Raw genomic sequence first — 25,671 nt, 5'->3', positions numbered from 1 at the left:
TTTTCCTGAAATAGTGCCTCATATTTGCCCTTTGAAGGATCTATGAGCTCTTGACCCTGATCTGCCTCCCCTGCTCCAGCTCTCCACATCAGTTAGTAACAGTCTACTGGGTGCAAACTTACAGCCATCAGGGTGTGCCTTGAAAACTCCCCTGGGGATAGTTCTGTGTGCTCCTAAGGTTCTTATTCCCAGAGGTGCCAGGGTGTGGCTGGCACCATACAATGGTGAGAAGAACCTGTCATTCCACAGCCTGCCATGTTTTATCACTTGGACCTCAAGGCCACTTTGCTTGTGCCTAGAGTCTTTCCTTTTTTTAAAAAAAAAAAAATTATTTATTTATTCATGAGAGACACAGAGACATACATAGGCAGAGGGAGAAGCAGGCTCCCTGCAGGAAGCCCAATGCAAGACTCAATCCCCGGACCCCGTGATCATGCCCTGACCCACCCAGGCATCCCTAGAGTCTTTCCATTCATCTCAGGAACTGTGATTCTGCTTTGAGCTAGGATTTTGCCCAACCTGATTTGTGAAACAATAAGTACATGAATAAATAAAAAATAAAACAGACAAAAGACAAAAAGTTTTTGCCTGTCAGGACTCTGTTAGTAGAATCTCAATCTTAGCCCATTATACCAGTTGAGGACAGACTCAACCCTTTGTACTTCCTTTTTTTCCCACCCCAAACTCTCATTTGTTTCCAGACATTACATGAAAACCTGCTATGTGTATTTAAACAGTAGTTTAAACAGCTTTCAGAAGATGGTGTAGAGATAATCCCGGTAGTTGTAGTCATCCCAGCTAACTGAGCCCCCTACCTCCTTGTTTGTTTGTTTTTGTTTTTTGTTTTTTGTTTTTGCATCCAGCTCAGTGCTGAGTGCTTTGTGTGACTTATCTCATTCAGTCATGCTAATCACTAAGTTCTAGTGTTTATCCCTATCTTCCTTATAAGAAAACTGGGAAGGTAAATAGCTCACTTATGATCTCACAGTTAGCAAGCACTGGGGCTTGAACAAGTATCCAAAGCTGTTTGATTCCAAAGCCTGTGTCTGTAACCCCCTTCCTGATTTTGATTCCCTCTCCCCAAACTATAGAATTGATGGAGAGAGGATAGGTGTTGTCTTCCAGCATTTGGTTCTGAGGAAGTTTGCCCAAAATGACCTGTTCCCTATCATACCCACCAGGAGAGGTTGTGGGACCATTTTGAGCCAGAATTTCCTATACCAATGACAGTTGCAAATCTAAAGGATGAAATTTAAAAAAAAAAAAACTAGCCAACTCTAACTAATCTAATAGAAGCCAGTGAAATATCTAATTCATTCACAATTTACATTTGACCCTGCAGTACATTCAGTATTTTGGTAACAGTAGAACCTCTCCCTCTATTCTGTTTTCTCTGGCTGATGTTAAACTATGTTTACCTTCCCTGAGTTCCACAGAGTCCAAGGAAACATGAGTAAGTCACCAAGAAAAGTTGGTAAAGCATGGTAAGTCACCAAGAAAAGTTGATTTGGGAGTGAACATCTGTAATAGAAAACCCACCATGAGATTATTCAAAAGTGAATAATGTAGATGCCCATGCTTCCTGCTAAATGGGTTTCAGGTGAGAAACTTGTTGCTTCTCTGTGCATTTCAGCTTCCAATCCATGCCTGAAAAGATAGGTAAAATTTCTCTTTTGACAGACACTTACTTATCCTCCCTTTTATACCCATAATCTACACTTGCCTTAATTTCCTCTCAATTATGCTCAGACATTAACTAATACTGACTAACTACGACTCCAAATAATTATTGGTATCTGTTCCCTTTGTAAATATAACTCCAGCACAGAGTTAGAAGAATAATGGCATATTTACAGAAGGCGGCTAATTAAACTGAGTTCCAATTGCTTTCACTTTGCCAGAAGGAGCCATTTTCACAGCAAAAATTGGGTGGATGCTTGCATGCTTACCAGGAACAACTCAAGGTAACATAATTCAGGGTTCCCAAGACAAAAATTCAGCACAAGACAAATTTACACAAGCAATAAAAATCTCATTAAGGAAGATATGAAGATCTTTTTACTACAGCCCAACAGTTAAAAGGGGTATCATTTTGGTAGGTTTATTTAAGGAATAGTATATATTTCATTGTTTTATAATGGAAGTAATTGCAAGAAACTCTTGGATAATTCTTGAAGAACACTTTCATTTTTGAATTTTTCAGTTTATGAAACGACTTCACCATTTGCAGCCTCATAACTTCTACACTTTTTAACAGATCTGAGCATTGTTGAGGCCAGTGTAGAAATTGTGAATCCTCTTCTGCTTTTCATTTATTTCAGGAATTTGGTCTTAAACACAGCTTGACCTCTCGAATAGAAGTATGGGTGTTCTAGACTTGTGATTATTAGAGTTTAGTTGAGCTCATTAGCAATAGTCCCATCAATGGAATTCCTCAGACAAATCTAGAATTGAAAGCACATCTCAGGTTTGCCTTCTCCTCTGGGTTTATTCAAACTCAAACCAAATGCAGACCACAGGTTCCCAAAACAACAAACCAGAAAAGAAGCCATACCTGGCATTGTAAAGATGCTGGATTCCATCTCTGTAAAGAAGAGTTTATTTTTGTTGTCCTAGCCTTAGGAGAGGAACTCAGGAACACACTGGTGCTTTCAGACTTGTGCCACTAACAGTCTTTTCAACTTGCATTACTTCACTGTGTTTCTGAATGCTGTGATGATTTTTCTTCTTGCCTGTGTGTCATTCCTGAATTTGCTTCTATCTACTGGAAGTAGTGATTTGGCAGGCATCGGCACTTTTTCCATGTTTAATTAATTCCTCTAATTTTGTGGTAAATGAGAATAATGGGGCTTAATTTTGCTATTTATGTAAAATTGATTGGTAATTATGGAGAGCACAGGAGATTTGGCTTTACAAACGAAAATTAAGTGACCTCTCCATCATGGTGCCTTGGCATGCCTCATTCACTCATAGGAAAAAGCAGAAATGGCAGCAAAGCAGATGTTGAATGGGAGATGAATGTAGGTTTTATGACTTCTGCAGAAGTTGAAATATGGAAATTTGTGGGGTTTTGTTTAAAGATCTAAATGAGCTCAAACCAGAATCATATCAGAACATGTGAAGGACAGAAATCTGTTTGGGTTTTATCCTCTCATACTCGATATGATTGGTCATTTTAATTCCAATATATCCTAATCTATTGTGCTCTGATCAAAGCAGGGGATAGTGAGAAGGGGGAGGAGAGGTCTTTCCTTGAAGTGATCTATGTTAAAGGGAGATAATATAGAAGGGGGTCCCAAGATGGGAAGATTTTAGAATTATTTTCTCTCTTTCCAAACTTTAGGTCCAGATATCCCAGATTATCATTTATCTCAGTAAATGATACTTATATTGTATGCAATGGGAAATAGTTTGCTCTATGTAGAGATCTAGGCATACATATCTATATCTACATGGTTATCTCTCTCTCTCTCTCTACACACACACACACACACACACACACACACATTTCATCTTTGCTTTCTATTCAAGAAGGCTTAAGCACCTTACCATAACAATGAGAATTATTATGATCACTGAGTATCAGTATTTAATTGTTATCATGATATGATTTATTTGTTAAAAAAGACAAAAGAATTTGATTTTGCTTCTGTTTGGTACCACCAAAATTCAATTCCTTGGTGGACAACATTCAAATTATGGCTAGTTGGCAGCAAGGGTGGTAGTCATGATGAGACAAATCGTGTATCTTTACTCGGTAGGGGTGTGGCAGATGTTAGTTTTGGAAGCTTATATTCAACCACAAAGATCACCTGGAAAGGACTTGTGCTGTTTAGCCACATACACATATTAATAATGGACAATATCTTAATTTGCTAATACTAGTTACATGTTGTATATCTTTAATTTGGAAGCCCTGAGAAGAATATATATGTGTGTGTATACACACACACACAAACACACACACACACACAGTTTGAAATAAGTGCTATGCTTTTATCTCAGTACTACCCTTCATGTAGTTTCCTGATTTTTGCATGACAATGAAATGGACAGAAATATCTGATAGTACCTATTTTCCCCTAAGTTAATTTTTTCCTTCACTAAAGTGATTCACCCTACTTAGTGCTTTGGAAATCAACATGGGGTTACAAGAAAATTCACGTTTAAAAGAGCCTTTGCTTCTCACTGAGAACAAGAACAGAATGCCCAAAATCCAGTGCCAACAGGATGTGCCCTGGTTTGGTAATTCCCTGGCCATGATCCATTTAGAATCAAATCACTGTGGATCAGGATAAGCATTCTAAGTACTTTAAAACATTCCCTCCACTGAAGTTTAAGGTGGAAAACAGAGTTGAGACAACAGAAAGGCCTAAGGGATCAATTGCAAATACCACTGCAAAATGAAAAATATTTCCTTATCTTTTTTAATTGATCTCACACCTGTGATCTCCCAATACAGTTTTGATAGCATTAAAACTCAGGGACTTACACTGTCATCCTGAAAAACAAATTTGAAGTACCCAGACAAGAAGCTAAATTTATTCTTTCAGATTTGCTTTCTTGCTCTCAAAAACCTACTTTATGGTAGATCAAATCAAATGATCAATGCTTATTAAAACTTTTGAATCAGGAGATTTTGGGTAGCAAAATGTTTGGATTTTCCTGAATCATCACATAAAAATTGTCAAGGTGACGAGATATGCCACAGCCCATAGAATATAAGTAGGTGTTACCATCTGTGAGGGAGAAAACAAAGGAAAGTAATGGGTCATCTGACAGACATGAGAACAGGAGAAAGAACCCCTGAGATAGCCAAAGGATACTAACTGGAATGCGTGGCAGGCCAATTTTAAATTGGTAGCTAAAACTGGGAGTGATTTTGCTGCATGCCATGAGAGAGGTGTGCTGTTGGGGATGGAACAGTCTTGTCTGTATGAACTCTCAAAATTGACCTTCCAGGGTCCTTTCAGGACATGGCTGTATACCAAGGAGTAGTTGCTGGGCATGGAATCAAAATTGACCAGGACAGGGTCAATAGATACAAAAGAAGGGGAAAGTTCAGATAAAAATAGGGGAGAGGAACAGAGAACAGGAATCTCAAAACAAAACAAAAAACAGACCACTGTATTTTCAATACAATATTTAATAAAAATTGGAAGTACTTGATACTACATTAAGTAGTAGTACAGTTGAACTTCATAGCTTAAGAGTTCAAAGAAACTAACATAGAAATGAGTAAAAGAAAAGCTTTCAGGTAAATCTCACACAAAGTTGTAATATGAAAAAATGAAAGTAAGTAGTAGAATATATCCTCATAGAGGATTAAAGTGTGCCAGAAATAGATGCTCAAAAAACAGATTAAATTGTGACATTTTATTTCAAAACAATCTAAAAGACATTAAGAAAATGGTAAAAGATATGAAAAAATAATATAAATAAAAATTCAAAGTACATGAGTTAGTTTAAAAAAGAATTATAATTTTTTTAAAGTTAGAAATAGTGGCCAAACTAGAAGGAAAAAAAGAGTATATAAACACAATAATAGCATCTCAAGAAAAATAGACAAAAACAAAGGAATTTTTAAAAATAAAAAACAGATAAAAATGATTCATATGAAATTGAGAAATATCAAAGATAGGCAAAGAAGATCTAACTAAAAAGGATAATTAAGAATATGTCTCTTGAATAAAAAAAAAAATGATATTGAAAAGGCACACTTTTCAATATCAGCCAAATGCAAGATACATTCTAGTAGAATATCTGGATTTAAAAAAAGAAAAACAGGAGAACAAAAACAAATGGCGCACTTAGGTGAAAGGAACACACAACTTACAAGGGAAAAAGAATTTCATCAGACTTTATGATAGCAATGCTTTAATACAGAAGAGAATGGAATAAAGAAGACATAAGGAAAGAGTTAATGTCAAAAAGGATCTTCCAGTATAAAAGGCACAGATAAAAATAACATGTAAGAGTATCTTCCCATCACGGTTTCTGTTTGTCTTTTAATAAATCTACTAGAGAATTAGCTTCAGATCACCAGAATGACTAGAGATATCAGTGTAAACTGACATTAGACATTAAATGAACTTGTATATCTATGACTAAAAAAAGGGGAAGATTTTGCTAAGTAGTGGTTATATTTAGAATTTGAGCACTAATTACTATTGACATTGGGTGAAACAAAAAGCAAAAACGGAACACGATGTGTCTTCAGGTGAAACAACACACCTCCACCATTAGTCTTGCTAAAGGGGTCACCTTTGATATAATCAAACCTCTGGATTTGGCTTTCAACTTGGGAGAAATACCCAGGACAGAGGAGCATGTTTTGAATTGCCCATAAGTGTGAAACCCACAAAACTCAGACAGTGGGAAACTCCACAGGCAAGTGACACAGGTTCTTTAACAGATACCTACTGAGGGATGGAAGGGGGAAATAATCTCAACTAGCAGACCTTCTCCATCTTGCTTGTATATTGGAAAAATAGAAGAAGAATTTAAGAATTCATATAAAACTTTTAGAATTCTTTAAAACTTTGGTTTTATGATGAGAAAATTTAGGAAAGACTTTACAATGATAGAAATAGTATTTATGAAAGCCTATCACGTGACTCATACGATACCAATCTTACATCTATTATCTCCAATCTTCACGATGAGTCTGTGAAATAGTGACTGTTACCCCATTTTATTTTTGAGGAAATAGAGACACTGAAAGTTTAAGTAAATTGCACAACAGACTTACAACAAAGTCAATGTGCTAAACTGTAGCCCATAATTTTCAATGACATCTTATAAAAAATTATATTTCAAATGTAGGTTAAGAAGCCTACATTTCAATCTTAATGTTATCACTTAGAAACCTGAAAAGGCCACTTGTGTTAATAAGTCTTTTGTTATTGTCCAAAGATAAAGCTAAGCAGACTGGTGAGGGAGTACGACTTGAGTATTAACCATACTGGCTTCTAAGCACCAGCATATCAGAGAGAATTTATATAGGAGTTAAAGATATGACATCTCCAGTGAGCCAAAAATTAACTCCTTTTCTGTGCTTTGAGAAGAATTGTCGGCTACTGCTTCTAAACATTTTATCACTTTCAATCTTATTTTGCGTCTCTCATTTTATGGAGATTTTGTTTAGCTACTTACTTAAAATCTTGGTTTCTGATAGAATCAGAACAAGAAGATGTTGATGATGCCCCTGAAGGCAAAGTGAGAAATCATTAAACTGTATCAGTATTCTGCAACTGGTCCCTGAGACTCTGGAGCTAAGCTCCTTGAAGAAAATACCTGCTGAGACCCTGACCCAATGTAACTGGCCTGAATATTCCATGCATGGTAAAGAGGGAGCAGTCTCTTAATATGGCACTGGTTTTAGGGAATTTCTCATTCTGTTTGACATACAAATTTATAATCTATTTCATCCCATAATGTCTTTATTCAGATGTCTCCCTGGGAAGCAGCATGATCTTGCAGCATCATGGACCACCCCAGAAATTTCTGGAGGGAATTGCAATAATAATTTTTCAAATTGCTCTAAGGCCAAGAGTTTCATCTATAGAACTTTTCCTTTCTATTTCCTTCCCTGTCCAACTCATTCTCACTCAGCTTAAAGCCCATCTTGAAATGGTGTTAAATCTAATACCACTCTCAGATTTCATCAATCTTTGAAGTTGGCCAGAGCTGCATACAATAAAAAGGCAAGCAAAAATGGGCCTCTATAAATTAGAGACTGGAAAGTACCTATTAGAGCACCCAGATTCTGACAAAACTTTCCCCTCCAATATACAGAGCTTGAAAATTGAACTGGTATTCTCAGAAATGCCTACATTTTTTTTAAAAAACCCTTTGTAGTGGTTTCTGATGCCTTGTGCACCCATTCCTCCATACTATCTTGATTCCTTTACTTTTGATTTAAAAATAAAAGTGATAACTTTTGCCACATTACAGACTTACCAGAATTCTTCATTTCTCCATAATCTGGATGTTGTTGATTTAATCCCTGTCTTGGAGGGTTTAGGGTCCTACAGAATTGGTATAAATGAACTTGAACCCCTGCCCAGGAATATAGAGACCCACTGAGCAATATTTCACATTGAAAGTCAATGCATGTTTAAGGATACAAAGAAAAAAGATTAGCCATTGGTGTGTTTCAGACCTAGGAAACATCAAACCAGAGAAAACAATCCTTTCCTCCTTAGAAGACTTTGTGGAGGAAGGGGATTTTTAGGAGCTGTTTAAATGATGGACGAGAGACCACTAACTTCACAAACATTCTGTGTTCATAAATAAAATAGCTTCAAATCACTTAGGTATTACAAGAAGAGTATTAAACAAGACACAGCCAGTGCTAAGTTAGGAGTGTCCTTTAAATTTGATCAACCAAACTAGTCTTTAGAAAATCTAATCTTTGCTTCCAAATGTTGGTGTGTAGATATTTGTGCTTTTATGTGTGTCATATCCAATTTTGGTTGATATGGACAATAATTTTAAGGACTGTATAAAATAAGATCCATAGAATTATTGAAAAATGTAATAAATTAGTACAGCAAAATGTGTTTGGGATTGATTGGGGCTGTTTTGCATGACTTGGTAAAGGTGAAGTGTCATCTCTCTTCTCTTCAGATAAATCAGTTTAGTTATTTCAATGAAAGATTTTTATGGAAAATGATCACACTCTTTTCTACTATAAACTTTCAGACTATAATTTTTATAGCAGTCAGGTCTCCCTTATTATATTTTATTTGAACATCAGATTTCTATTTCAGTTTTTAGGAGGAACTTAATAATTTACTAGGTGATTTATCAAAATCTTGTGATCTTAAGTAAATACCCGTAATATTGCTGGTTTATTTATTTATTAGCTATCAGTAAGAAAAATGTCAGGAATCCCTAAAAGATGTAATCACAGGTTCTATTTTAGACCAATCTTTGAATGACTTGAGTAAATCACCTTATATTTCTGGGCTTCAGCTTCCCTATCTGTCCAAAATCCAGAATGTCTAAATGTTTTATTCTCATCAATACCAAATTGATACAGAAATGAGTAGGTGCATGCATAATCTGATGGACAGATGGAAGCATGAGTGAATGCATGATTGGGTATGTAGATAGATGCATGTTAGGGTGTGTGGATGGATAAGTGGGTTGCTAAGTAGATGGATACATGGGCAAGTGCATAGATGGGTTCAGGGTTAAGTGTGTGGATGAATACATGGGTGCATGGGTGAGTGCATAGATGAAGAGCAGGGTACATGGATGGATTCATGAACTGAAGGATGGTGAGAAGGAAGGATAGGAGGGCACAAAAATTTTTTTAAAATTTATAAAAAATGAAATAAATTCAATGGAATAAAATTGTATTGAAATAAAATTGGAGAAAATGCTAAAATTCATTAAATGTTTATTCCTTCCCAAGGACACTAGTGTACCTAATATATTTCACAAATAATTTTTAAAACTTTGTGTCAAGTCCCATGCTAGTGTTTTGTATGTTTTTATTTGTAAGAAGTCTCTGCAATTGATACAGCTGAACACTTTTCAATGAAAGCTCTCCAACTTTATAAGAACTTTGCAATTAACAAGAACAACCTCTTATTATTTATCTTCTATCCAGTCCAGTTCATTGTCAGATCTGTAAAAAGAGGTACTAAAGATCAGTCTGAAGGGTTCCTCAGTCCATGGAGAGCCCCATGGTATACATAAAGCCAACCAAGAGAGCTATTGTTGTGTTAATTTGTTTTGTTAGATTAATGATTCTGCTGTTAATATTTAACCTTTTGTCAAATTGTGATGCATAGGGTTGTACATCTAGATCAATACAAATGAATAATGGGACAGGCAAATTTTTTCATCTCATTTCTTTTTCCACTAGTACACAACACTGTTTCATTGGCAGTGTGTTTCAAATGGCCCGTAATTAATTAAACAGAGAATGAGGTATCCTTTTATCACATGAAAAGAAAGACCATTGGGTAAACTACTATCTTCATTTTTCCTATGAAGTGAACTGGGGCTGATTTATATTTATATTTTTCCTAAATTTTCTTTGTCTTTAATCTTTCCTGAGGATTTGGAATAGGTCTGGTTTGAAGGGAGGGACATGGTATGCTTCATGAAATGCTGGCAGGTCAGGTGCAATGCACTGTGTCTAGAGAGGCAAGTCTGAAAGCTTCTATGTGTTTTGGTGATTAGCAACATCCAAGGTGTAACTGCCAATGGTGCTAAGTAACAAATGAATTACACCTGGGAATTCCTTCCAATGACAAGGTCTAAAATTACAGCACTTTTTCCTCAAATAGACAAGAATGATAAAGTACAGGTCTCCTTCTCCTTAGTCTCTCACAGTATCACTTTGCCAGTTCTTAATTGTAAAGGCATCCTTGTTTATCTGTTCTCTCAACAAAATTTTTCAGGGCAAAATCCTCACTCCACATAGTGCCCAGGCTATGTAGCATAATGCCTTGGAACATGATATACACTGAATAAATCTCCTCTGCTGTATTCTTGCTGACGAGTTGTTTCTTTTCTTCCTAAGAAGCTTTGATTTTTATCTCCCATTGCTGTAATTCAGAGCTTCTTGGTGGTCCCTTACCGGAGAGGTGCCTGAGATTGGATGAGTGAACAGAAAACTTAGAGACCAGCAGTGTTTTGCTTCAATTATTATTTCTCCCAGGACAGGAGATCTCAAGGCCACTGTGATCTGGTGCTGCTAATCTGGTTAAAGGAACTGCCTTTGTCATGGACTCCCATTTGGGACTTAGCTGTGTGAACTTTGCCAGATAAGAGAACCTCAGCTTGGGAGCTGTCTCTGAACACCAGACCCTTGTAAGGCACATGTGTTTCTTTCTGACTTGGGACTGTGTAAACATGGGCTGCTTTCATGTCCTTTCCAGCTTGAAAGCATATCATTGACCTTTCACTCCATGCTGCCAATCTCAACAACAGGAACAATCAGGTCTTAATGTTCAAGGGCACTCACATCAACCCCTGTCTGTTTCCACCAACCTGTGGGTACACACTTCCTGCTTGACAGCTGACCTAGAATCCTGATGAGCTGAGTTCAAGCTGAACTTGCTTCTTTGGTTGATGCTTTGGCCATCTGTTTACCCTCTGTATTTCAGTCAAGGGTCTTTAGCTTGACAGAACAGATAAAAGAGGCAAGGGTTGTGTTTGCCAACTTTTCTATTTTTTTTTTTTTTTCGGGTACTTTTCCCTGTATTTTTTACTCTATTTCTCAAATGAATGAGAAGCAAGTTGAAGTTGCATAAAACGTCCATTATTTGAATATGTAGAACACTTAGCTACTTTTCCCTCCAAACTATAGGGCCAAGATGTTTTGGGTCTTATTGGGATCTGCTCAACAATGTTGGTAGAATAAATGAAGTGATATGTGAATGAAACTACAGTATGCAGGTGAATTAAAGATGGCTCTGTACCCATGGTTAATGACAAAGTCAAGGATTTTACCCAATATGAGTGTTATCATCACTGACTCTTGTCTGATTTTAATTTATCTCCTCTCACGATAGCACCATGAACCACAATACAACTGCCTTGAGTTCTTCCAATTGGTGGAGAGAAAGCCAATCAATACAAGACCAATATTATAATAATTAGTACATTGTTATAATAATTACCATGTGAATGGCTTCTTGGTCACTGTTAAGACCAGTAGCACATTTGTATATTGGCCTCTTCCCCAACTTGGTGCCTTTAACACTAGCTTTCCTCCCCCTACTCCACTGCCCACTGCTGGCCACTGCCTGCAGAGTATACACACTGCTCTAGGCATTCCAGTGTCATTCTAGGTACTAGACCACTCCTTGCTCCATTTCTAGTGCTCACACAATGCTTCCACATTCTACCTTATATGAACATCTTGTATGGCTTTTATATAACAGACCCTTTTCTTTTTTGCTGCTCTTTAGGTAGGAACAGCAAGGTAATTACCTCAAGTGATTACTCTTCCAGCCTTTCAAGTCATATTCCAAAGGTTGGCCTGTCCCTTTAAAGGGAGGATCCTGTAGACCCACACCCAAGAAAAAGAGTAAACTCAGGGAAGAAAAAAAAAGGAGTTAGATCTGTGACCAAGAATATCAGTTATAGGGAGCTCTCAGGCAAACAGCATCCTAGGCTTTTAAACCATTTTTGTCATGACATTCCTAGGACTCTTCTTTAGAAAAGAACTGTTTCCTAACATGCTGTAAAATTTCATACAACAGTAGCTATTATAGTTATGAAAAGCTAACATATTGGGCACTTTCTATGACCAAAGCTTTCAGTTAATCCTCATAGAACTTTGGCATGGTAAATTTTTTTGCATCAGTTTAAGGCCAAGGAAGCTCAAAGAGATTATCTATCTTGACCAAGCTTACAGAGCTAGTGAGTGAAGGAGCCAGGATCTGGACCTAGTCTAGTGTCCTTAACCACTGTTACCTCCAGTTCTGCTGCTCCCCCGCCCTGATAAATGAGTCTATCTGGGAAATAGTATCCTCTCGTTTATAGAATAGAGAAATAGCATTATAGCATTTCAAATTCCCAGGAAGACTGCAAATATCAGGAAATACAATATTGTCAAGCACTTTGCATATAGGAAATGCTAAATCAAGCTAAATTAAATTCGACAGAGTTCTAGACAGTTAAGAAGCCTTTATTAAACCCCTGCTGTGCTGGGCACCCAGCCGTGACTTGGGTTAAGCCTAATACTATTTAATTTATGAAAATGCTGTTATAATTATTCTGCTTCTTACATTTAGGTGCCCTCAAGAAGAAAGTACAATTTACAATTAAATATAAATTATTTATCCCAATTTTCTGACTTCTATTACATTCATTACCCCTCTAGGAGTTACCTAACTGTAGTAGACACATCTTAAAAGGTCTGCATAGTTCTTGATTACTGCCCTTTGTCCACAATTACCCCATCTTTGACACTCACAGAGATGGGTTACTTACAGTCATGTTTGAGCCTGTATTCCAGGTGGAGCTAATCAAAGTCCATTCTTCTGTGAATTTGAAACTTAAATTTAGAATCTGTTCCTCAGTCTTTGCATGTGGCTGGCAGGTGCCATGTGAACTATTTAGACAAAGAGGTGAGGTGGGGGATTATATTGGGAAAGAGAAAAGCAAGAGAGAAGCAAAAATGAGAAACTATTTATCTAAGGAGACAGACAGAGCTACACAGAGCAAGAGTACACACACCATGAAGAGAAATATAGAATCAAAAGCAGAAATTCCCAGCAGAACTCCTACGTGATGGTGAAGCTTTCCATTCATAATACTACACTTTGTGGAGTGAGGACTTTATCCTGACAAAATTTATTAAGAGCATGAATAAACAAAGATGCTTTTAAAATTAAGAACTGACAAAATGATATTTTGAGGGATAAAGGAGATTTGTACTTTATTATTGTTTTCTGGTCTGTGAGCAAGCCTTGAAATTTTAGTCTATATGAAACTGGATGAAATACTCAGCTAATGTTTCACTTCTTATTTAACATCATTGCCAGTAATGTCCTAGGTGTTAATAAAGGATACAGTGTTAGGACTGACTGATAATTGTTGCTTTATCTCCTCTGCATTCCTCTACTTATCTCCTCTAAGGTCAAAACTAACTTTCTGCTTGAACTACTTGTTTTTTGTTTGCTTGCTTTTGTTTTTGCAAAAACATACTGCTCTGTATAAGGAGCTTCTTGGTGAGGTAGATATAGGTCAATCAGAGTGATGTCATAGAGAAGGTGATGGTGAGGCTCCCGCTTTCATATCTGAAAGTTCACACCATGACCTCCCCTGGACTGGTAACTCCCTGCTACTTTCCTGTGCCTTCACCACTTGAACTTCTGTTATTCTGTATTGTCTTTTGAAAGTCTTCTTCCAAAATTTAACTGCATTTTTGATGTGCTTCTGGCTCTGATCTGGGTCAGTTATGGTTTTGACAGTCATTGCAGAACATTTATGAAGCCCCTGGGGTAGGAGTTGGGGATACATCCCTGCCTTTGCTGTGTTGATGGCCTATGGAAGAAACAAAGAAGGAAATGTCACACTACAGAGCATGACAACCACCACATCTGGCTGTCTGAGCACATCAGAGGGTGACCCTCGCAGATGTAGAATGTCTAAGGCTTCCTAGAAGAGGTAGGGTCTACAGTGAGACCTGAAAGATGAGTGGGGTTGAACTGGGTAAAGGGTGGGTGATGGATATTCAGGGATGATGGCATAGTGTGCATGGCATACTGTCTGGATTGAACATGCTTGGTCAGACTGGAGCTTCAGAGCTTCCTTCAGGAGGAGGAGGTAGGGAGACTGACAAGAGCAGGTCAGGAAAGGCCTTGCAAGTCTTGTTAAAATGTTCTTAACTTCAAAGGATTGGAGAGTGGTGGAAGAAGGAAGTAAGGAAAGGGAGCCTAAAAGTCACACAGTTTGATGAGAAGTTTCCAAAGATCCAAGTGGTTGACCTGAGTCCACAGTCACTGGCCAATCAGACTTACTGGATGACACATGTTTAGGTCTGTTGCAGGAACTATTTTTTTTATCCCCAAGAGTCAGAAGTCCCAAGAAATGAAACATAAGAAGTGTCTTCAGTTCAGTCTTGCTACCTCAGCTCACCAGAGGAATCAGAAGCATTATTTCTGAGCTATGAATGTTCTCTAAATGTTCATTTCCATGGCAATATCTAGAGAGGCAATCAGAAAGTAGAACAAGCAGGTTTCATGGGATATAATCATTGGAGCAACTTTAGGTTTGTCTTACACAGTCACTTAAAATTTATTCAGTAGAGAAAGTTCTTTTACTATCCCACGTTGAAAGCTAAACCAGTCTCACAATTTCTTGATTAAGCTCTCTGGTCACTTTAAAATTATCCAAATAACCTTAGTTATTTAATTTAAATGTTTCAGTCTTGAGTAGACAACTTGCCACTCCATTCAAGGTTGCTGCCTAGGAAGGAGATAGCAGAGTCTCATTTCTCACCTTCTCTGCCACCTGAGAGTTGCCACCTTTACTGACTCCCCACCTCCGGAAAGGCTTGGAGCCTCAGAAGACAGGAGGCCTGGGAGTGCGGGCATGGAAGAAAGTTTCTCACTTGGGGGGCACCATCAGAAGACAGCAAGGTGATGACACAGCCTGACATCTTTCAAGCTGACTCTCATAGGAGACCTTTGCCTCAGCTGGGCCCCTCCTGCCATGAGCAGTGCATTTTATCCCTCTGGCAGTTGTATTCTACTGGACCTCCTTTGCCCTTTCAGGCAGGCTCCTGGGAAGGAGATAAAATGAATCAAGGCTGGCTTGCATCTTTAACTCCATGTAATTCATATCTGACTCCTGGAAAAGACTTGTGCTGCTTTTATCTTAACACATCCTGGAGGTGGAGGTCAATCCCAAAGTAGCCATCTTTGTTTAGCTCCCATCTACTCAATTTCTCAGGCAGGAGTCAGATCCCCATTACCAAGTCCCCTTAGTTATGGAGAACATGTCATGCTCTCCACTGATCCATACAGCTCTCTACCAAAATACCTTCTCAAAATTTTCTGACTAGCTCTTTTATAGCCTCATCAAAGATGAGGGACTCAAAAGTCAGGAAACCACTTTTCAGACATTTCTTTTGAACTTTTTGCTTAGGGCACCTCTTTGTAATCTGATCTTTCTTATATCTCAGTGCCTCAATCAAAACTTCCAATGTAACATTCTGCTACACAGACTTGTAAGCATACTGCTCCATGTTGGGGAGAAAAGGTATGTTCCCTATGCTCCTTGATTCTGGGGACAAAAAAAAAAAAAAGAATATTTGTGAGAGATGGGGAGAGAGGAATTCATTGGCAGAAGCTAGGAAGAGTATGAAGCAAAATGAAACAGAAGGGAAAAGTCATAACACGAGTGGACTTTCAATGGAGCATCTGAGAAACATTTGTTAAGAAGATGGGTCATTGCTCTGGTTGGTAGTCATAATTGATCAAAGAAATATGTCCAGTTAGAGTCCTGGTGTCCAGCCCAGGGATGCTATTTTGGTTTCAGGGAAGCAGGCCAGTGATTCTTGAGAACATATAGTTTATAAAAGAGCCTTTAGGTTTGTGAGATGTAGCCTTGCTTAGGATCCCTCAGTGGTCAGAGAAACCATTAGCTCTCTCCATCCCCAAACAACTCTATTTATATTCCATTATAAACCAACTCATTAAAGAACAGACGGCTTATGTCAGGCCTAATGATCAACACTGCAACTAGAAAATATTGTAGTTTTGCTTCTCATTTTCCCTTTCACATGCATGGGATTTGGAGGCCTTTAGTTAAGAAGTATCTGAGTGAAGCTGAATCATCTTGTGTTTGAAATGAGATGTTCTCTTGGAATAAGTACAATGTAGTCCCAGTAGAGACCATGAAGCCCCCAACTCTTCTCCAGGGGGGGTGAAGAGGAACCATCATTAACTCTCCAGGCTGGAAGAGCATCCCCTGTTGTGCCTGGAGAGTGGAGCAGAAATCTATATTGTAATTCTCCAGGTTTGGGCTGCTGAATAGACTTTCTTTGAGTGTCAAGATCTAAGTGGTAAAAATTTTGTTATCCAAATTATCAATTGCATTGTCCTTTTCAGAAACAGGTGGCTCATGTGGATAAAAACTGGAAAGTCAATTTTTATCCATTTTATAAAGCTCTCATTGACTAAGACATTTCTAGTTACCTTTATTCAACATTTACTCCTTGCCAGCTTATTCCCGTTGTGAATTTCTTTTGAGGTATCTTTCCAGGTCACTAGACCCCCTTTAATCTCACTCTCAAAAGCAATGGATCTCCTTCTAGAGGAGCCAACCTGTACAGTATGATGTATGCTTCAACCTCATCAGATCATCCAAGTTTGGATACCATTTTACACAAACTAGACCAAAGAGAATCCTTTCCTTCTAAATTTGGATTCAAGATCAGTAGAAACTAGGGAGATTGTCCACATGTGGCTGGACATGTAGCATCTATACTCAGGAACTGGTGAAGCTGTCTTCTGCTATGTAGCCTAGAGTAAAACAAGGGAACCTACAAGGGGGTGAGAAATTATGTAGATTCACAGACAGAAACAGAAACAAAAGATGGGGAGGGAGCACTGTATGAATTCCTGGCAGCATCCTGGGTTCAGGGTCTTTCCTGAGAACTGGCTGTGTTGGTTCCCGTGCAGGGTAACGGCGTAATCTGATTTCTCCAGTTCAATTTTAATAGTGCTCCCCTTCACTGTTGACACAATATAGTCCACAGAAATCCTACTTCTATGGAGCCTTAATATTATTCTTGTAAGAAAACACCCCATTTGCTCTCAAGTTGGTGCAAGTTGGTTTTTCTCACTTGCATCAGAACCAGTGCATATAGCAGCCTTAACAAACAGACATTTTAGAGAGTTCTCTTCATTTTGCAGATGAGAAAATGGATGCTTTGGGGATTTGGGCAAATCATCCAAGATCAAACATCTAATAAATTGTGGAGCTGGGGTATCAACCAGACCTGGCCACTTCCAAAGCCCATGTAGTTTCTCCATCAGGCTTCAGTGTTTCTCAAGGACACAGACATCAGTTGTTTTTGTAGTCAACAGCAATTTTGTCTGTCTCGAAGCCTCTGAAGACAGATTGGGTGTCCAAAAAATGAATCCCAAACTTTTCTGATTAAATATCTGCTTTCCAATTGCTCTTTGAAATATGAGATCGAAAATGGCAATGCTGATGAAGATGAAATGAGCTCGGGCGGAAGCCTGAGCTGAATTTGGGAACGATGATTAGTGAACCCAGTGCTGGGGAGAAACAAAGAGCTTGTTTGCCTTTTCCCTATTATCCATGTGTTATTGAAAAGGCGGACAAATCTCACCTGAGAGCGCTCTAATTAAAAGGTCTTTTGGATAAGAATCCAGATGCAACAGAGGGACGATAAATTAAAGTATATGTGTTCTCTGTACTGTTCTGGTTTCATTAGCCACTGGACCACATCTTTTTCTATTATTCACCAGGGATCACTACACAGAACAGCAGTGAATGCAGCCACTGGCTGAGTCTGGAAGGCCCATTAGACACCAATTCTTAGCCTTTTTTCTCCCCAACCAGGTAAAGTCACAGCTTTCAGGAACGAGAGGCATTATATATGTTTTTAATTAACCTTACCTGGGTGCCAGCTTTTTTCATATAGGTCAGCTCTGACACAATGAGTACAATGTAGCTAGATTTTCTCTTCAGGGATGACCAGGTCCTGGTTGGAATTGCAGAAAGCTTTTTGAACTAGACTTCCTAACACATGCATAGTCTTCTTCTCAGGGCTTGGACCCAACCTCCTAACAGAGGGAACACACCCACCTTCTCACCACTGCCCACAAAATCCAAGCATCTTTCCTGACACATTCCTTATTTGCATAAAAGAAGGATCTTGGAAATGAAAAAAGTCCAAGCCCAATAGAGGTTGTCCACTGACATTCTTTTCTGAGTAAAGTGCTTATATTTTTCCCCACATTTCATTCACCCTGTCCTCTTAATGGTGAGGGAAGTGGTACTAATTTTACTGGTCAGCAATCAGAAGAGATCAATAGAGAGCATAGGTGCCAATTTGTAGAGGTGGTGTTATTTTTAAACAGCATGCCAAACTCTGGAATTTTATTGAGTTTTAAGGGCAAAACCAGGTTTAATAACTTTTTATTCTTTCCAGTTTCCAATATGTTATTGTCTCACTTGCTAAATGTAATTTGCTCTTGCTGCTTCCTTAGTGAAGGGGTGGTGGGAAGAAGGGGAAAGAAAGATGAAGTGGGGGGAGAGAAGAAAAGACTTGGAAAAGCTCCATAAATGATCAGTGCCCAGAGGATGACATAATACCAACTAGGAACTTTAAATTGTCTGGCAGCGTATGCATTGCTGATGCTTATTGGCCAGTCCTGACTAAGAAAGATTATTTAACGCAAATGTGTCATTTCATTATAATTCTCCAGCTAGTGTAAATCAAATTTCAACATTTGCTCAACATTGAGCCTAAAGCCACACACAAAGAACAGATACAGTGCAATGCCTGGGGTAATTTTTCCTCTATCACGTTCCATACTTAGGACAAAGGACAATTTTTCCTCTATCATGTTCCATACTTAGGACAGAGTGGTCCAACTTGGCTGTTCTTCTGGTCAGGCATTAAGAAGTCCAAGAACCTTTGAGCCTCCTCTGTATTTATGTAATGCACCCCAGAATGGAATAAGTGGTATATAGTGGCAGGATCTGATTCTGAAGAATAGTTTAGAATATGAAACATCACTCCTGACCTGCCAGTGGGTAGACACAAGTGCATTGTCACCATTGATGGGAAATGTGCCAATAAAGGGTCTTCTGGGACTAGTAGAACATTTAGTTTTTCAAAACATTCCTTCACATTTTTGTTTGAAGAAAAGTGTATCCTTTTTGTGTTTTCACTACTAATTATTCCAGAAGAGGAAAGTCAGATTTTTTTTTTAACAATTGCCTAAAATTGGAGGGAGTGCAAATCTTGCCTAGCTCACAGTAGAGGGGAAAGTACAAAAGAACAGACCATGCATAGAAAGCCATTCCCAAATGATTCTTTCTCTTTAGTTTAAGATATTTCTATGAGGTGAGAGTCACACATTCTCAAGTATATTTACACTCAAATTACTGTACCAACATTTAGATCATTTGCAAGTAACAGTGTGAAACCAGCAGCCTCAGAAGTATTTATAACTGAGATGCGTGATTGGTGACACAGAAATTGTTTTATAAAATACTACACCTATCATTTTCGATTGCTGACTTAAGGTGAATGATCTATATAAAAATATAAATTATTTGTGTTAAGGAAATGGTGATTAAATATGAGCTTTGTGTATTAGTCATTAATCTTTTCATTTAAATGCAAATTCTTCATTTCAACCACTACTTGAAGATACATCTAATATGAAACAAGTTTGATCTTCTGATTTATTATTTCAGACAAGGCCTTTAAAATATGCATTTTCTTGTCATGGGGAAGGGTGGGTTCTATTTACATTTTTAAAAATGTACTCTTAAAAAAACAGCCAACCAAATATTACTTGAAACTCAAATATAAAAGTCCCTTGGTTGGCCAAGGCGTGTCTAGAAGTGTGTGTGTGTTGGGGGTGAACATTGAGAGAAGGGTGTGGTAGTAGATATTCACTCTTTCTCAGTGATTCCCAATTCATGGACTACTACGGACCTCAGAGTTATTGTTGGATTTACAAATACTTGTGCCCACCAAGCATTCTCTTAACAGTCAAAAAGTAAATGTCTTGCCTACATATTTGAATAGTAATTACTAGTTTTATATGGCAGAAGTCATCATATTAAGCTCTTAACTAGACTCATTCATTGAATCTACATACTAACTCAGTGTCACATATGTTATTTTTATCCATGGTTGATAGATCAAGAGGCGAAACAGATTAAGGATTTGGTCTAAGATTACATGGATATTAAATATAGGAGCTAGAACTCAAACCCAGATCAGCTGACACCAAAGTCTGTGACTTCACCTCTAGACTCTACTGCCTTCCCAGATTAAATTTTATATAAAGGCATTTCTGAGTAATTTTTTAAAATCTGTATTTAAAAGAAATATGGTCCTCAAATATGAGAAGCCCTGAGAGCCCCTGCTCTAATTGAATGAGGGCCTACCTCTAATTGAGCTGAGTCTTGTCAGCCGGATGCTTCCTGAAAATCGGAGTTCCAGATGAGGTTGGGGGGAGAGAAGTTGAGAGTGTGCGGCTCTTGCATTAATTAACTCACCTGCCACTCAGCGGAAACAATACAAGCCTTAAGTTGGGTTCTCAGGTACCCTTCAGAGGGATGCATGACGGTGTCATTACTACTCATAAGCCATTCTGCAAATATAGGTCCCCTGTTCCTTATTAGATGGCCAGGGCAAGATGGCCCCAAAGAAAAAAAAGTGAGGTGGTAAAGTACAGACTAAGTCAGAAGATGGTGTTGCTGGTAATATTAGAGGTGGGAAAAAGGGTGCTGGTAATATTAGAGGTGCCACCCTGGTAAAAATGGTAGTAATATCACCTCACAGTGTCCAGTTAGATTACCCAGTGATATCTTTACCTGAGACATATGTCAAATGAACAAACTTTTTTTTTTTTTTTTTTAAGCCAATGATTTTAGAGGCTGGATGGGCTAGAAGAAAGCGTGGTAGACCAGTGATTGGCAAAATTCCTCAAGTAGCAAGCCTTGACAGAATTAGCTGGGCTGTGTCTTACCGGAGCTGGGTGTTCTGAAATAGGCCACAGGCAGTAAGAGGTCAGGCAGGTTCAAAGCCTTGTGTTTGGAGGTGTTGCTCCTGAACCACAGGGGGCCCTCTCCCAGTCCTTCACTAGGGCTGCACCCTTTTAAAAGTCAGCTGGATAAAGGAAATTGATCAATTCATACGGAAAAGAACCTGTGTTGCAGAAATACCTGTGGCCCAGCGGTATCTGTCCCCTGCCTGCTGTGTCCTTCTTGAGGATAGCTTTGCCCTGACATTGTGGGGCCGCCACTTGTCAGTGGCCCCCACAGGAGCACTTACACCTTGGAAATTGGAATGTTCTACAAAGCAGGACTCCTGCTGCGGTTTCCTTATTTCCTACTCTCTCCCCGCTCCTCCCAGCCAGTCATAAAACATTTGCCAGGGATGCCTGGGTGGCCCAGCGGTTGAGCGTCTGCCTTCGACTCAGGGTGTGATCCCGGAGTCCTGGGATCAAGTCCGACATCGGGCTCCCCACAGGGAGTCTGCTTCTCCCTCTGCCTGTGTCTCTGCCTGTGTCTCTTTCTCTGTGTCTCTCATGAATACATAAATAAAACCTTTTACAGAAAAACACAAAAACAAAAAACATTTGCCAGCACAGCCTCTGCCTCTTCTTTGCCACCACTTGGGTGATTTTTGGCAATGAAGTTCCCTGCAGAGCACTTCAGTTTCTTTGTCTATAAAATGAAAATACTAATATTAGTGCCCAATTGTATAATTTTAGAGAGGATTAATTGAGATAGTAAACGTAAAGCACATGTCAAGGTGTTTGGCATTTAGTAAGTACTTGAGAAATTCTGGCTCCTTGTCATCCTCATTGCCTTTCATTAACCAGAATAGATGTGATTTCCCTAATGTAGCTTCTTTATTTGTTACTTCCCTCCTTAAATCCTTCAGTGACCCCACCTGGCCCCCTCCCTGCCCATGACAATTAGCATGTAATCAAACCTTAGTAGAAAAAATAAAGCAAATGGCTTACTTGGGACGCAACCCAGTGGTCTTAACCTATGGCTCCAGAGGGAACGTCTCCCCTTTGGTGGGAATAGCCGCAGAGAGTCTGATGCTATCTTAAGGCTCTGTCCCTGTAGGAGTTTGCTGGGTGTTAGCTCAGTGCTCACAATCCTTAACACGGTAGCTGGTAACTGAATCTGCCCTCTATGTACAAAGTGGCAAATGCAGTGATGGGAAAAGGAAAATTCAACTATTTTTTTTCCCTTTTCTTGCTCTGATGAGGCTTCTGCTATAGCCACCTCTAAGATTCTAGAAATATTCTGTTCTCTTCAGTCATGAGCTGACACCAGGAAGACCATTTAGTGGCTGCATTTGGTCATTAAAACAAGAATAGTCCATGGGGGTTGTGCATCACTCACGCTCTAGAGGTCACTTTGGTCTCTGACCTCTTCAGTATGCCCCAGTTTTATTTGCCGGTCAGTCCGTTTCCTACCCTGGGAAGGCTGGGAGGGAGGGGCAGCCTCTGAAAACACAAATAATTGTAAAGGTTAAAGTAGTTCATGGCATTATAATTAACTGCTGTATTAGGTGTTTTACAATCTTGACACCGCCACAGACAGAAATGTTTAATCAGAATAGAAAATGCCTCGGAGTTAATCCATTTTCATGGTGGAAATTGCAGGGAAGGTATGAAATCAGGCCGGCCTTCTCAGGAAGGGGAGCCGGCCCATTTCCCTTGCAGGTTGGATGCTAGTCTCTGTCTTTCCTGCTGCTGTTAGAACTTCATCACTCAGAACTTTCCATGCTGTAAAGTAACTTTTTGTTACTATAGCAAAATCTATTTATCAGCCCTTCTTAAGGTCAGGATTCTTAACATGGTTTCCTTGTCAGAATCCTGTAGGCCATGATCCATGCACAAAAATAGCACAGAGAGTGTCCTGGTTTAGAAAGAAAGTTGTTGACCTTACCCAGTACAAACTCTGACTTGGACCTTCTGACCCTCTCCTGCCCCCAGCCAGCACTGAGCAACCAGGAGAAGGTAGGAGCTGACGGTGTTCCAAAGATGACTGTGCCCTGGTCTACAATTCCTTCTTGGTGTGTCATGACAGGCATTCATACAGTCCTTAGCACAGTACCTGGCATAAACTGACCTTCTCTAAGTGGTTAGTCTTTTTTAAACAGGCTCCACCACTCTGCTGCTACTGGGCTCAGACAATCACTTAACCACTCAAAAATCTCATTTCTTAACTATAAAAATGACTTTGTAGGACTCTGGAGAAAAACAGAGCTAACAGATCTATGACTTGGATATGGGGTGAACCCCATGTATGGAAACCATTAGGATTCCCCTGATGCAATAATGAATGAACCAAGTTAGGCCACAGAGAGGGCTTCCTGCATGTGTTATTATTATTTACAATGGCTACTTTGATAAACCTTGTCCTAAGTTTAATATAAAGACCATCCTATTGAGTAACTATACTAGTATTCTCAGACAAATGTATTTACTGATTTAAAAGGCTATTAGTTTTTGCACAGGTGGAAGTAAATAAATATATAAAATAAAAATCTCAAAGCCTGATTTTTTTTCAGTCACGTTTTAGTCTTCTCTTTTAGAATAGGATTTCTTGTCCTTGGTGGTGACTAACTTGTAAGGAGCTATTTGGACAGCCTGAACCCATTCTACAAACAATGGATTTCTGCCTGCCACTGCCCATCTTATGGGGAACTTAAAAACGGTTTCTAGCACCTGTGCAATTCAGGGCTACCCATGCAAACACTTTGCTGTCCCTAAGTGGGAAACAACTAAGCCCCCAATCAGGTCAGGAGGGTGCCAGGTAATTTATTTGTACAGCGTGTCTGTCCCTATCTGTGGGAGGTGTTTATTTTTAGCTCCCCACACTGTTTCTAGCACCATCCCTCCTTTGGAGGCCGACAGCTTGTTTCAAGGATCTTAAACAAGCTGTTAAAAGCAAGAGACTGCTGAAGGCAGGGAGGCAGCCGAGCAGCCAAGAAGGTGATTAGAGCAGAGTTCACCTTAGGTGTTAGAGGCAGAGGATGACTTCAGTGGAGTGTCAAGCAAGTTGGCCAACAAACTTTTAAAAGATGGCCTTCGTGACACTCGCCTGGAGCTTTAAAGAAACAATGCTTGAAAAAAACTGAGAGCGTGAAGGCAGCTGGGTACAGAGACTGATGCTGGATGTGTGACTTCTCACAAATAGCAGGAAGCTGGACTCCTGAGCTCAGATTGCAAATGCCAAGGGCAGAAGCAGAAGAAATCCAGGGTTGGTGACATTCCCACAGGGCCAGCTGGTTGGTGCCTGTTCAGGCTAATTTGGGGTGACAGGAGGTCTGTGCTTGAGGTCATATCCATAATCAGGATGGTTAGTGTCAGAAGCCTCCACCACCCAGACAATCCCTGGACACCTGCAGGTGACAGAGCTCCAAGGTTAAGGAAATAAGCAAGGACAGAATCTGAGCAAGTAAATCCCACAGGACCCATTTCTTTGTGGAAAGATAGGAAGAAGGAGAGGATGGGAATGTTGCCTGTCCAAGTAGTGCCAAGTGTGCTGAGTGCCCTTGATAAATATTAAATAGCAATAGTGACATCTTATCACATCAGTTGTGTCTTTAGGACTCAGGTGAGCCTGGTTAAACCAACTCAGTATGGCAGTCACCTGAGGGTTTGACTCCAAGGATCTTTAGTGCAAAAGAGCCAGATGGGAAGCAAGACAGTAAATTCCAGAGACTGTAAGAGCAGCTGCAACTCTCTGACCTACCAGAACATGAGAGAGTTCATCACTACAACCACTGGTCAGCAGGCTGTCTGCCTGGCTGTTTTTATGTGCAGCAGATGGAAATGTTACAAGTGGCTTTATGGAACACCGAGAAGGAGACAAGGGAAATGAAATTCTTTCCTCACAAAGGTTCAGAACCCTGTGTGGATCTTTAGGTGGCATTCAAAGCCCTAGGGGCAATGGGGAAGTGGAGTTTTGGCTGCTCAAGAACATAGCAAGGGAATGAATATCCTGCTGGTAGATTGTGAAGAAAATATTCTCCACAGTTACGGATGGAACTGCAGAAGTAGAACACTGGCCTCTGAAAATGGAGTGTTTTCCTTTAGAGCCTTTTGTGCTGTCTACTCCATGGCCATTTTCCTGACTTTGAAGTATGCATTCAGAGTTGAATGACTTGCCCATCATGTGTAACCGATATAAAAGAACACAGGTCATTCTCCTGGCTGTTGGTGAAAGATGTTGGGACCCCTAACTCTAAATCAGTGACATAACTGATCATAGTGTCACCTGAAAGCTGAGAGACAGTTGTGGTAAGTGTGTAGACTTTGGAATCAGAATTAACCTGGGCTTGGATCTCATCTCCACTATTGACTAGCTCTGTGACCTTAGCAAAACCACCCAGTCTCCCAGCCTCAATTCCACGTCTATAATGTGGGGGAAACAATGTTAGCT

At 39.3% G+C, this 25,671-nt stretch overlaps 1 long non-coding RNA gene across 2 annotated transcripts; it reads right to left on the bottom strand.

The window, feature by feature from the left end:
• Positions 1 to 13,108: 13,108 nt before the first annotated feature.
• Positions 13,109 to 25,089, bottom strand: LOC140611313 (uncharacterized). Of its 2 annotated transcripts, XR_012012591.1 has the most exons (5): positions 24,982 to 25,089; positions 22,230 to 22,724; positions 14,977 to 15,259; positions 14,496 to 14,680; positions 13,109 to 14,019 (listed from the first exon to the last, which is right to left on the bottom strand). It is a non-coding gene; the product is annotated as an uncharacterized lncRNA (long non-coding RNA). The 2 variants fall into 2 exon arrangements; XR_012012592.1 differs by lacking the exon at positions 14,977 to 15,259.
• Positions 25,090 to 25,671: the final 582 nt, after the last annotated feature.

The sequence above is a fragment of the Canis lupus genome, chromosome 19 (genome assembly GCF_048164855.1).
Source record: "Canis lupus baileyi chromosome 19, mCanLup2.hap1, whole genome shotgun sequence".
Lineage (NCBI taxonomy): Eukaryota > Metazoa > Chordata > Mammalia > Carnivora > Canidae > Canis > Canis lupus.
The sequence above is the reverse complement of the archived record's forward strand: the minus strand, read 5'-3'. Positions and strand labels throughout refer to the sequence as shown.